Below are 13,328 nucleotides of genomic sequence, written 5' to 3'. Positions count from 1 at the left end.
GCGTCCCTCCGAGAGTTGAGCCTTTGGCGGAGATCCTCCCCCCGGGAGTTTCTCTGCGCCGTCAAGCGCTCTCTAAGGTCCACGCTCGGTGCGTGGTGGGGCGAGTTCGCCCTTGGTCAGGCCGCGCGGCGAGCGCTTCGGCTATCGGCCCCATCATTGCCCAGAGTCGCTCTCTCCTCGGCGAGGGGCCGTGTCCGGCCGCCTCTTGAAACTGAAGGGGCGAGTCCCTAGGAACGCGACCGTGCCTGCCGTCGCGCCGGACGCAACGGGTTGGCCAAAGCGCCATTGGGCCTCTCGGACCGCGAATAGGCGAGGCTAGGAGTCGCCTCATCGGTCCTCGACTCCCCCACATAGTCAGGGTCGGAGTCGTTATGGGCGGATCGATCCCTGACATCGTAGCCGAGGAGATCAGCAATGAGAGAACCGTCAACGCCGAGACGGTCAAGGAGCTCCGCAAGCCGCCGGGCCGTGTCCTCTCGGAGCTCGGCCTCGGGGTCGTTCACCGGGTCTTGGGGCTGGCTCTCGCTATCGCGAGGTTGCCCTTCAAGACGGTGTGCGAGGCGTCGGAGACCGTACCTCGAGGTCGTTGCCCGAGTACCCGCGGAGGTAGTGGGAATGTGACTCATCGTTCAAAAGTCGGGGTGAAAGTGGTAGAGGGAATGTGTCGCCAAGGTCGATAGATCCCCTCCTTCTAGCGCCAAAATGTTGTCGCCATTTTCTGGACAACGATTTAGAAGCCACAGGCGGTTAGACCCAAGGCCGGACCAAGTGGCCTCGCCTGGGCTCGAGCGTGTCGGACCTGGTTGCCCAGATCTTCCCTTGGCTGAGGGGGTGCCTCTGTTTACCTCTCCGACGCTCAACATTAGTGGGATTGAGGTGGAGAATAGAGGGTTTAAGTGTTTAGGGGCCGAGACTTGAGAGAAACGAGCGAAAGGTAAGTTCGGCCGCGTTTCAGTCCTCAAACTTGGATTACCTGGAGAAGGTGAGAGGCGCCTGTATTTATAGGCGACCGAGGGGCCATTGGTGGGCCCCTCGGCCGAGGATAACATGCGTTCGGCCCTTTGCCGAGGATAGCATAGGCCCGGCCGAGGATAGCATAGGGTGGCGTCACTGGTGGGCCCCTCGGCTGGGGATAGCATGGGCTCGGCAGGGGATAACATAGACTGGCGCTATTGACGTGCCCCTTGGCCGAGGATAACATAGGCTGGCGTCATTGGCGTGCCCCTAGGCTGAGGACAACATGGGCTGGCGTCATTGGTGGGCCCCTTGGCCGAGGATAACATAAGCTCGGCCAAGGATAGCATAGGGCCGAGGATAGGCCTGTGAGGCCGAGGTCGAACTCGCGAGGCCGAGGTCGAGCTCGCGAGGCTGAGGTCGAGCTCGCGAGGCCGAGGTCGAGCTCGCGAGGCCGAGGTCGAGCTCACGAGGCCGAGGGCGAGCTCGCGAGGCCGGGGTCGAGCTCGCGAGGCCGGGGTCGAGCTCATGAGGCCGAGGTCGAGCTCGCGAGGCCGAGGTCGCTCGTGAGGCCGAGGTCGAGCTCGGTCTTGGGCCGAGGCCACTGGGCCGGCCCTTGGCCGAGCCGCCCCAAGGGCCGATTAATGGCCAGGGCAAGTCTGATTGCTTTTTTGCCTTTGAATAGCTTTGATCGGGGTCGGGCCGATAACAACGGGTACGCGGCCGTGACGATCGGGAGTCTCGTCTGCGGGTTGCGTCTCTCGTTCCCCATGATCGTTCAGCAAATCTTGACCCGACTAGGGGTCCACGCATGTCAGATGAGCCCGGCGTTCTACCGCCTGTTGGCTACATGCTTCATGGAGTGGCACTGCCAGACGCAGCGTGCCTTGATCGTGGACGACTTCCGTAACTGGTCACCGTCTTCCCGGCGCCGGGGCAGCCGGGATTTTATATGGCCCGTGCTCAGGGCAACGTGAGGCTTGTTGAAGATTGTGACCCGCCTAGCCGCCGGGCGTGGGTGTGGGTCACCTCGGACGCCTTCGGCGAGGCGCCCCTTCTCTTGGGTCATCTGGCCGACTTTCCAGCGGACGAGGGGGCAGCGGAGCTCCCCTTTGTGAGAGAAATATCGGGGATGTCGGAAGCCCGCAAGGCTGGCGAGCGGTTCCGTTCCCCCGAGCTGATGGCGCTCACTGGGTGGTTCCCGCCCTTTGCTCCGGGCACCGAGGAGGCGCACCGGGCGAGCAGGCCCCCGAGTCCCGTGGCTTAACCAGTCGCTCCTGCTTCTCGAGGTAACTTTACGGTTTTGTGGTTCGACTTTTTGTTTTGACAGGAACCTGACCTTCGTTGCATTGTTTTGTGTAGCTGCAAAGAGGCGAGCTAGGAGGTTGGCCCTCGCTTCTCGGGATCCTGAGTCAATGGCGGAGATTCGCTCTAGGGTCGTTGATCGCAAGGCGAAGGGAGAGAGTGCCGAGACTGCCGGTCTAGTCGAACCGGAGCCTCGCGCTTCTTTGAAGAGGGCTTCGACATCGACACCTCCCGACAAGCGTTCCGAACCCAAGAGGGTGAACTCGGCGGTGGAGCTGTAGGCGATAGAGGCTTGAGGGGATTGTTTCCGCCACCTCGACGGATACCCACTATCCTGGTGGAAGGGTGTGGTGTCAAAGAGCGACATTGCTTTCTTCCAAGCGGGGGTTACCGATGCTCAGAGGGTCGGTCTTTCTTGTTTATTCTGTTGTAAGCGTAGGTTTCGGTTTTAACCCTTGCTTCTTTGTCGTCTCAGGCGTATGCGAGGGCCGTGCGAAGCGCCAGGATTTTGCATGACTTCATCCGGCGCTTAGGGGCATCTCAGGAGGAGCTCGCTCGGACGAAGGCTAGGCTGGCTCAGGTCGAGCGAGGTTCGCACCCGGGGGCGGAGACCGAGACGCTTCGAGACCAGCTTCGTGAGGCCAGGGTGGAACTCCAAATCGCATAAGATCAAAGCGACAGAGCCCAACTGTCGGTGGCCAAGATGGCGGGGGAGCTCACCGAAGAACGGCGAGCTTGCGAGGTGGCGACCCGTTCAGCGGAAATTTTTCGCACTGAGGTTACCGACCTTCGGAGGCAACTGGATGCTCGATCCGATGCTTTGGAGACGTCGCACCGCCAGCTTACTTCGAGCGAAGCGGCGCTTGTTCGGGCGGAGCGCGAGCACGACTCTCTGGCGGAGGAAAATGCTCGCCTCTCGTCCCAGCTTGCTGAAGCGGAGCGAAGAGCGTCCGACTTGCAAGATGACTACGACATAGGGACCGAGGAGGCCCGTTGTGCCGGAGCGATAGAGTGTCGGGATGCGACCGCGACCGAGAACAAGGCCCGGGGGGTCACCTTTGAATTCTTCGACACCCTGTTTCCCCTACTAGATGAGGATACTGTTTGAGCCGTGTGGCTTCTTTTTTAGCGCGTATGTTTAGCGCTTTGCTTTCTTTTCCTTTTCTAGGATTATATTTATTTTTCACGCACTTTTTGTTCAGCACGTGTTCATTGGATTCAGAGCCGTGGCTCTTTTATTTATGAGATATTCTTGTCTCCTTTGTGTTGAATGCCTATCTCAATTTTCGAGCAATTTTACTCGCATATGCCTTCTTTGCGGGCTAACGTGGCCCGAAGGGCTTGTTCCCTTACCAATAGTTTTTGCGGGTTTTGCGTCCCTAGCTGGGATTTGTCCTCTGCTCGCTATATCGTTACGACTCATCGTCGTTCAATGTTCGAGGCGAGGGGGCGTTTGTGCCCAGTTAGGTGGTAGTGGCCCAGTGACTTCACTTCGTGCCTTCCGGCGATCGAAGAGGTCGTACCGGGTAGTTTCCGGGGGCTGCGCATGCGCACCATTGGCGACTGGACGTGTATGTCGCGCCGGGTTGGGGCCGGCGTCTTTTGAGTTCGCGCCCTGGAGCAAGCGAACGTAACTTGCGCCGGTGTTAGGCCGGCGTCTTCGGAGCTCGTGCCGCTGAGTGACCGAGCGTTTATGGTGCGCCGGCTGAGCCTGGCGTCTTTTAGGGTCGTGCCCTGAAGCAAAAGAACGCGCTTTCCGTCGGGTTAGTCTGACGTCTTTTTGGTGTTCGCGCCCTGGAGCGTCGGAACGTAGGTGCACCGAGTTAGGCCGACGTCTTTTTAGCGTTCGCGCTCTGGAGCGTCGGAACATGGGTGCGCCGGGTTAGGCCGACGTCTTTTTAGCGTTCGCGCCCTGGAGCGTCGAAACGTAGGTGCGCCGAGTTAGGCCGACGTCTTTTTAGCGTTCGCGCCCTGGAGCGTCGGAACGTGGGTGCGCCGGGTTAGGCCGACGTCTTTTTAGCGTTCGCGCCCTGGAGCGTCGGAACGTGGGTGCGCCGGGTTAGGCCGACGTCTTTTTGGCCCGCTTGCCCTAGAGCAGGCGAACGCGGTTGCGCTGGGTTAGGCCGGCGTCTTTTGGGCCCGCTTGCCCTGGAGCAAGCGAACGCGGTTGCGCCGGGTTAGGCCGGCGTCTTTTGGGCCCGCTTGCCCTGGAGCAAGCGAGCGCGGGTGCGTCGGGTTAGGCCGACGTCTTTTGGGCCCGCTTGCCCTGGAGCAAGCGAACGCGCGTGCGTCGGGTTAGGCCGACGTCTTTTGGGCCCGCTTGCCCTGGAGCAAGCGAACGCGGGTGCGTCGGGTTAGGCCGACGTCTTTTGGGCCCGCTTGCCCTGGAGCAAGCGAACGCAGTTGCGCCGGGTTAGGCCGGCATCTTTAACTCAAACCCTATTGCACCGGGTTAGGCCGGCGTCTTAGGTGTTCGTGCCCTGAGGCTAGCGAACCTTTGTTTGGCTCTAATTTGGCCTTTTTAGGGTTTGAGGCAGCGCCTTTACGTGACTTACATGCGTCCCGGAGGACGTCTTTCACCCGCACCTTTACGCGTCTTACGGCACACCGGGAAGGCCGACGTTTTACTCGAACTTGTATGCACGAAGGGCCGTCGGGGTTCGAGCTTCCTACGTCTGTATCCCCGTGGATGACTTAGGCCTGGGTAGAAGTGTTCGTGCTGCTTGAGCGACTGAACCTTTGCGTCGAGTTAGGCCGGCGTCTTTTCCCGGACCCGTATGCCGGATGAGCCGTCGGGATCCGAGCTTCTAAAGCCTTTGTATCCCGCGAATGGGGGGCTTAAGGTTTTTTTTTTATGCCGTAATTTTTTGAGTGTACGTCTCAGGACCCATAGCCCCCCGATTTTTTAGTTTACAGGTCGTGCCATGATTACTAAAAACTGTGATAAAGTGGGTAAAAAGACCTCAAACTTTATTTCTTAGTGAGTTTTGCTGATAGGGAACATCCTTGAACAGTGCGCGCGTAGGCCTTTTTAAATAAGGGAAATCAGAGAAATAAATGGGGAGACTTGGTCACTGGTGGTACTGCCTCAAGTGCTCGGCGTTCCACGGGTGCCGGATTGGAGATCTTTCCGTGTGTTCGATGTAGTAGGTTCCGTCGTGTATGACTTGTCGAACCCTATATGGTCATGCCCAATTTGGGCCCAGGACCCCGGCGCCTTGTACTTGGGTGTTTTGGAACACGCGTCTGAGTACAAGGCTGCCGACGGCGAAGATCCGCCTTTTGACCTTGGCGTTGTAGTATCTCTCAACCTTTCGCTTTTGTGCAGCGAGTCTGGTGAGGGACTCGGATCTTTTCTCGTCGATTAGATCCAGTTCGAGGCGCATGGCCTCATCATTTTCTTTTTCGTCGAAAGTGTCGACCCGGTAGGTGGGGACTTCCGTTTCCACGAGGACCACTGCTTCAATCCCAAAGGCTAGGGAGAAGGGGGTCTCTCCGGTGGCGTTTCGAACGGTCGTTCGATAGGCCCATAGGATGAAAGGCAATTCCTCAGCCCAGGCGCCCTTTTTGGCTTCGAGCTTTTTCTTGAGGTTGCTTTTAATCGTCTTATTGACGGCTTCCACTTGGCCATTAGCCTGTGGATGTCGCGGGGACGAGAATGTCTTGCTTACCCCTAGCTGGGCGCAGATCTCTCTAACCCTCGCGTTGTCGAATTGCGCGCCGTTATCGGTCACGATTGACGCCGGGATACCGTGGCGGCATATTATGGACTTCCAGATGAAGTTTGTAGTGTTGGCCTCGGTGATCCTGGCCAGAGGCTCGGCTTCGACCCACTTAGTGAAGTAGTCGATAGCGACGATGGCGTATTCGTATTGCCTCGGGGCTTTGGGAAGCTTGCCCATAATGTCTACGCCCCATTTTGCGAAGGGGCGTGGAACAACGATGCTACTCAGGGGAGATGGCGGCTGATGTGGAACGTTGGAGAAACGTTGACACTTGTCGCACTTTCTTGCCCAGTCGTAGGCGTCTTTTTTCATCGTTGGCCAGAAATAGCCTAGTCGAAGTGCTTTGAGCGCGAGGGACCTTCCAGCGGCGTGGTTCCCGCAGATGCCTTCGTGGATCTCGCGGAGGACCTTAGTCGACTCGACGCTGTTGAGACATCGGAGCAGCGGGGTTGAATACCCGCGCTTGTATAAGGCTTCGCCTCTCAACATGTATTTGGATGCGAGGGCTTTCAGCCTTTCGGCTTCTCTGCGGTCTTCAGGAAGTACCCCTCTTCGCAAGAAGTCCGTAAGCGGGGTCATCCAAGTTGGATGAGCGATGCTCTCAATCGTTCCAACCTCATCACGTGAGATGGATGGTCGCGAGAGAGACTCGATTGGGATAGTTCCCAACCCGTCTTCGGTGATACCGGATCCGAGGCGAGCTAGGGCGTCAGCCTCGGAGTTCTCTTCTCGTGGGATCTGGATGATCTCGAACCAGGAGAAGGCATCTAGCTTGGCATTTGTCTTTGACTAGTAGGCGATCATGTTAGGTTCTTTGGTAACGTAGTTGCCTTTAACCTGATTTACGATCAACTGCGAGTCACAGTGTATTCGTAAATTCTGCACGTTGAGCTTTTGAGCGTGCTCTAGCCCTACGATCAGGGCTTCGTACTCGGCCTCATTATTGGAGGCCTGGAATCCGTAGTGGAGGGCGTAGCGTAACTTTTCACGGTCGGGATTTGTTAGAATCACGCCGGCGCCTGCTCCCTGGGCATTAGATGCCCCATCTACGTGTAGTTCCCAGATGAGACCCGTATGGTCGACCTTTCTCTTTCGAGCCGACAAGTCGTCGGTCGAGTCGTCTTCTGCTCTTCCCATGTCGGGAGTGTAGGAGAATTCTGCTACGAAATCAGCTAAGGCTTGGGCCTTTATTGTTGGTCTCGGGTGAAACTAAATCTCGTACTCGCTCAATTCTTGGGACCAGATCGCCATGCGAGTCTATGTTCCCTTTTGAAGAGCTTTACCGATTGGGCGTCCTGTTCGGACAACGATTGGGTGAGCCTGGAAGTAAGGGCGTAGCTTTTTGGCGGCTACGAGGAGAGCGAGAGAGAGCTTTTCTATCTCTGTATAACGCGTTTCGGCGTCAAGTATGGCTTTGCTTACATAGAAAATGGGCCATTGAGCCCTATCTTCTTCACGGATCAGCACAGCGCTCACAGCTCGTTCGGAGACGGCGAGGTAGATGTAAAGCATCTCGCCATCTTTTGGCTTGGAGAGGAACGGAGGTGTCCCGAATTAGGCCTTCATTTCTTGGAAGGCCTTCTCGCACTCGTCCGTCCATTCAAAGTCGTCCGTCTTCTTAATTGCTTTGAAGAACGGTTGACACTTGTCGGTTGCTTTGGCCACAAAACGTGAGAGGGCGGCAACCCGACCGGTCAGACTTTGGACCTTCTTGACACGTCGTGGAGACTTCATGTCAAGGAGTGCCTTGATTTTCTTGGGGTTCGCTTCGATACCTCGACGGCTAACTATGTAGCCTAGGAACTTCCCGGACTCGACCCCGAACACACATTTGTTGGGGTTGAGCTTCATTTTGTACCGGTGGAGGATTAAGAACATCTCCCTCAGGTTGTCTACGTGATTGGTATCCAGTAGGCTTTTAACGAGCATGTCGTCCACGTATACTTCCATGCTATTGCCGATTAAGTCGGCGAAGATCCGGTTTACCAATCGTTGGTAAGTAGCTCTTGCATTCTTAAGGCCGAAAGGCATGACCTTGTAGCAGTAGAGGCCGCAATCAGTGACAAAGGCTATCTTGATCTGATCGGGCTCGTGCATTCGTATCTGGTTATAGCCCGAGTAGGTGTCCATGAAACTTAGGAGTTCATGTCCTGCCGTGGCGTCGACCAGTTGTTCGATGCGTGGGAGTGGAAAGCGATCTTTCGGGCAGGCTTTGTTAAGATCTTTGTAATCTATGCAAATGCGCCACTTCCCGTTAGGCTTTTTGACCATGACCACATTGGCCACCCACTTGGGGTACTTGGCTTCTCGGATGAAACCAGCGGAGAGAAGTTTTTCAACTTCCTCGTTTATCGCTAGGTATCATTCGGGGTTGAACGCACGTCTAGCTTGTACCTTTTCAGCGATAGTTTTATCGTCATTCAATCGGTGCACAATCACATCGGGGTCTATCCCGGGCATGTCTGCATGTGTCCACGCAAAGACATCCTTAAACTCCCGACGGAAGGACGCGAGTTGAGTTTTGATGGCGAGAGGGAGCTGTGCACCGATCTTCACTACCTGGTCAGGTTTAGCTTCGTCAAGAACGATCGAAGTGAGATCATCGGGGGTGTCAACTTTCAACCTCTCGATATCGTCGTGGGGGTCTAATTCCCCGAGTTGCCGTGCGTCTTTCTGATCACACGGGTAGTCGTCCTCCAGTTGGTAGATTGTGTTAACCCTTTTTTCAGCGGGCTTGCCGTCCACGCCCTGGACATAGCATATCCTCGCCTGGGTTTGATCACCAGCCATGACACCGATCCCCTCTTTGGTAGGGAATTTTACTAGAAGGTGGTATGTGGACGTGATAGCCCTTAGTCTGTTCAACGTGGGTCGCCCAATGATAACATTGTAGGGCGACTCCTGGTCGACCACAAGAAAGGGGACCATGTGAATGACTTCGATACCCCCGGTAGTCCCGAAGGTGACTGATAGATCAATGATTCCTTCAGTCATGACCTTTTCTCCCGTGAACCCAAACAGAGGTGTCTGAGTCGGGACACGGCGGAGCCCCTCAAGCTTCATGCGCTCGAGGGTGGTCTTAAAGATTATATCGGCTGCGCTGCCGTTATCAATAAGAACTCTTTTTACCAAGTTGTTGGCCACCTGGGCCTTGAGGACTATAGCGTCATTGTGCGGGTGCACAACTCGCTTGGCCTCTTCATTGGTGAATTGTATCGTCTCGTGAGGTACGGACGGAGGTTCCTTGTAGGTGAGGTTAACCTGCCCGGCAAGGCCTTCTTGAGAGGCAGCTCTGAGGAGCTTTTTCCTTTGCTGGGCCGAGTCCCCGTCTTGCAAGCCACCTAGTATAGTGGTGACGACGTGGAGTCGCGCATCAGCCGTAGCTGTGACCGCTGTGCGGTCGGTGTTTGCGTTGGTCCCTCCACCTTTTTTAGGCTGTGGCCTATTGTCGGTGGGGGCTGCCGCTCCTACCAAGCAAAGGACAAACTCCTTGAGCTCTCCCTTCTGGATTAACGTCTCAATTTGTTTCCTAAGATGGAAGCATTGAGCGGTCATGTGACCGTAATCCCGGTGGAACTCACAATAGCGGGACCGGTCGTGAGATGCGAGGTTGCCCCATATCGGAGTCGGAGCGACAAACTTGTCACGCGCCACAGCGTAGATTTGCTCTACCGGGGCGTTCAATGGATTGTAACCCGAGTAGTCTCTAAAATTGCTCGCAAGACGCGGCTTTTGAGACGTAGGGGGTCGGCTATCGATAGCTTTACCTCCCTTGTTTATCCTCTTACGGGGGTTTCCCGGCTCGTTGCCGGACTCGTCCCGACGGCGGGAGCTTTAGCTGCTGCTCCTACGGCCGTCGAGGTAATCTTCTACCCCCATAAAGGTTTTGGCTCGGTTCATTAACTCGGCCATCGTAGAAGGGACTCTACCGACGACGGACTTTAAGAAGTCTCCGGTGCGCAAGCCCTCGATGATGGCTGTAATTGCGTCACTGTCGTCAAAGCGGTCAACCTTATTTGATTATGCGGTGAATCGGGTGAGATATTGTCTCAAGGACTCGTTATTCTCTTGCCTGATTGACCATAAGTACATCTTGGTCTTCTTTTGGACCATGGATGTAGCAAATCGTGCTAGGAACATGTCCTTCAGGTCTTTGAATGACTGGACGCTTCCTGGCCTTAAATTCTTAAACCACTCGAAACCGGGTCCGGTGAGAGTAAGACTAAAAGCTTGGCATAGAGCCCCAGGTGAAACGCCCTGCATCATCATCCAAGTTTCGTAATGTTGGATGTGATACGTGGGATCAGTTTTCCCATTGTATGGAGGGAGATTCGGGAGTTTGAAGTTTCCCGTGCACACCTCAGCAAGGATTTGGGCGGTGAAGGGGGAGGAATGTTCTTCCACGACCCCGTATGTATCACCGGCCAAGCCGCCTTCACGCAGGTCACGCACCTCGTTACGAAGATTGTGAATCATGGTGACGACGTCGAGGCCAGTGTTGGGGGTCACTCCTGTTCAGGAGGAGTCACCTGTCGCCTTTCGTTCGATCCTTGAGCTGTGCGGGGGTCCCCATTGATTAGGGCCGTAGGGTTGGGACCCTTACAAGCACTCAGCCTCTCCCGCAGGTCTTCGCCACGGTCGTTCCGTTGGGTGGTAAGCCGATCTCTAAGATCCGGCCCGGCGGTATGGGGGCGTGAGCTTCGAGCCACGCGCCTGACTCGCCGAGTCGTTGTACCTTCCCTGACGTTGCCTCTTTGACCGAGCCGGTCATGGGCTGAACGTCGGGAGGTCTCTTCTTGAGAGGAGACCGGTATTACTTTTGTTTTCGACGGACCGGCTTCGATCTCAACAGGGAGTTCCCCGTCTTTGTTGAGAGAAGTTTCGATGTCCGCCGAAATTTCCAAGCCTTCATAGTCGGGGTCATAATCATGTCCCTCGTCCATGAGGTCCTCAGATTCCCCGTGGGGGGCGCCTTGTGCAAGTGCCTTGCCCGCAGTTGGCGGTGGTACCTTGCATTGGCTATCTTCAGTTGGCGGATTTTCTCCTCCATTTCAAGGATGCGGTCGTCCCGACTGTCCTGAAGAGGAGGGGGCGAGGGAGTGTGGCTCTCGTCGTTGAGAGACTCCTCGTCGCCTTGCGCTCGGGAGCGCAGGAAGTATTTCTTCACCGCGGTTGCGTTTTTGGGGTTGTTCACACCCTCAGAACGAACGGGTCGTTGACCACTCATATCTTTCTCAAGTCGAGAAGAAAGGGGCCGAGCTGTAGAAGGGATTTTGGGCCGTGTAACTCGGGAAGTCCCCTCCTTCTAGCGCCAAAATGTTGTCGCACGAAAATGAACAACGATTAAATACCTCGGGCGGTTCGATCCAAGGCCAGACCAAGTGATCGCGCCCGGGCCAAAAATGGGAGCTCGTAGACCGAGCTGCACCCTCCAGACCCTGAGGTGTGTTTTTGGGGGGTGTGACCGTGCCAAGGGTTGGCTGCCTACATACCCTTTAGTCGGGATCAGGTCAGAACGTAGTTCAATTTGTGTAATGGGGGCTATCTTGGGCTCGGAGGCTTTGAGAATCCAAGGCTTTAGAGTGGGACCCGGCTCGTAGCTTCTAGTGAAGACTTTAGAGGGGTCGCTTGCTCGTAGCTCAGAGTTCTAGCTCAAGGGCCAAGAAGCAGGAGAGCGGTGTGTACCGCAGAAGCTCGGGTCAGAGAAGAGGAGCGCGCTCCCTCTCGTGGTGGGGGGTCCTCGTGTTTCTGAGTCGAGGGAGGAGGAGTGCGCGCTCTTGGAATATCACAAGAGCACGACAGAGAATTCTCGAGAGAGAAGTATTGCTGGAATGAAAGTTGTGGGGCTGAATGAGCGTGTCCTTTCCCTCCCCTAGGGGGGGGGGGGGTATTTATAGTATTTGGAGGAGGCCTTGGGCCGGCCCCTTGAGGCCCACCGGGTGGCCGGGTGCGGGGTGCACGAGGCTTCATGCCCGGGAGGGCGCAGGGCGCGCGGGACATGTCGCCTGGATGGGCGCGGGGCGCGCCGGGCGCGGGACTTTTCCGGGCGCGGCGTGTCCGGCCGAGGCGGCAAGGATGCTCGGCCGGGGCGGCAGGGGCACCCGGCCGAGGCAGCACGGGCGCTCGGCCGGGGCAGCAGGGGAGCTCGGCAGGGGCAGCAGGGGCGCCCGGCCGAGGCGGCAGGGACACCCAGCCGAGGCAGCAAGGGCGCTCGGCCGGGGCAGCAGGGATGCTCGGCCGGGGCAGCAGGGGCACCCGGCCGAGGCAGCAGGGGCGCTCGGCCGGGGCACCGGGGCGCGCGCGGGCCGGGAGGCCGGGGCGCGCGAGAGTGTGGGCGCGGGGCGGGAGGCTGGGGCGCGGGGTTGCGCACGCTGGGCGGGAGGCCGGGCCGCGCGAGAGCGCGCGCGGGCCGGGAGGTCGGGGCGCGGGAGCGCGCGCGGGCCAGGAGGCCGGGGGCGCGGTAGCGCGCGCGGGCCGGGAGGTCGGGGGAGCGGGAGCGCGCGCGGGTCGGGAGGCCGGGGCGCGATAGAGCGCGCGGGCCGAGAGGCCGAGTTGCGGGAGCGCGCGCGCGGGCCTGGAGGCCGGGGCGCGGGAGCGCGCGCGCATGGGCCGGGAGGCCGGGGCGCAGGGTGCGCGCGATCCAGGCGCGCTAGGGTGCGCTGAGGCCCATTGGGCCGGGGGCCTCAGGGCCGGGGGCGCAGGTGCGGGCGCGCCGGCCGTGACGGGCTGCGGGTGCGTCGGGGCGCTCGGGCCCGGTGGGCCGGGGCCCATTGGGCCTCCGGCAGGCCTTGAATCGTTTTTGAATTTCTTTTGTCCTGTAAACGACCGATAACAGGGATGGGGCGGAGCCCCCCGAGCTTCATGTGCTCTAGGGTCGTCTTATAGGTTATATCGGTTGCGCTGTCGTTATCAATAAGTACCCTTTTCACCAAGTTGTTAGCCACTTGGGCTTTGAGGACTATTGCGTCATTGTGCGGATGCACAACCTTCTTAGCCTCTTCATTGGTGAACTGTATTGTCTCGTATGGTATGGATGGCGGTTCCTCGTAGGTGAGGTTGACCTGTCGGCAATGCCTTCTTGAGAGGCAGCCCTCAGGAGTTTTTTTCTTTGTCGGGCTGAATCCCCGTCTTGCGGACCACCCAGTATGGTGGCAACAACGGGGAGTTGTTCGTCGCCGGTAGCCGCGACCGTAGTATGGTCAGTGTTAGTGTTGTTTCCTCCATCCTTCCCAAACTCTTACATGTTAGTGGTGGGGACCGCAGTACTTATCATTCAAAGAACGAAGTCTTTGAGCTCGCCTCTTTGAATCAATGCTTCAATCTGCTTTTTGAACGTATATCAAT

The sequence above is a fragment of the Urtica dioica genome, chromosome 4 (assembly GCF_054948205.1).
Source record: "Urtica dioica subsp. dioica isolate 48M chromosome 4, U.dioica_male_clone48M_v1_H2, whole genome shotgun sequence".
Classification (NCBI taxonomy): Eukaryota; Viridiplantae; Streptophyta; class Magnoliopsida; order Rosales; family Urticaceae; genus Urtica; species Urtica dioica.
The sequence above is the reverse complement of the archived record's forward strand: the minus strand, read 5'-3'. Positions refer to the sequence as shown.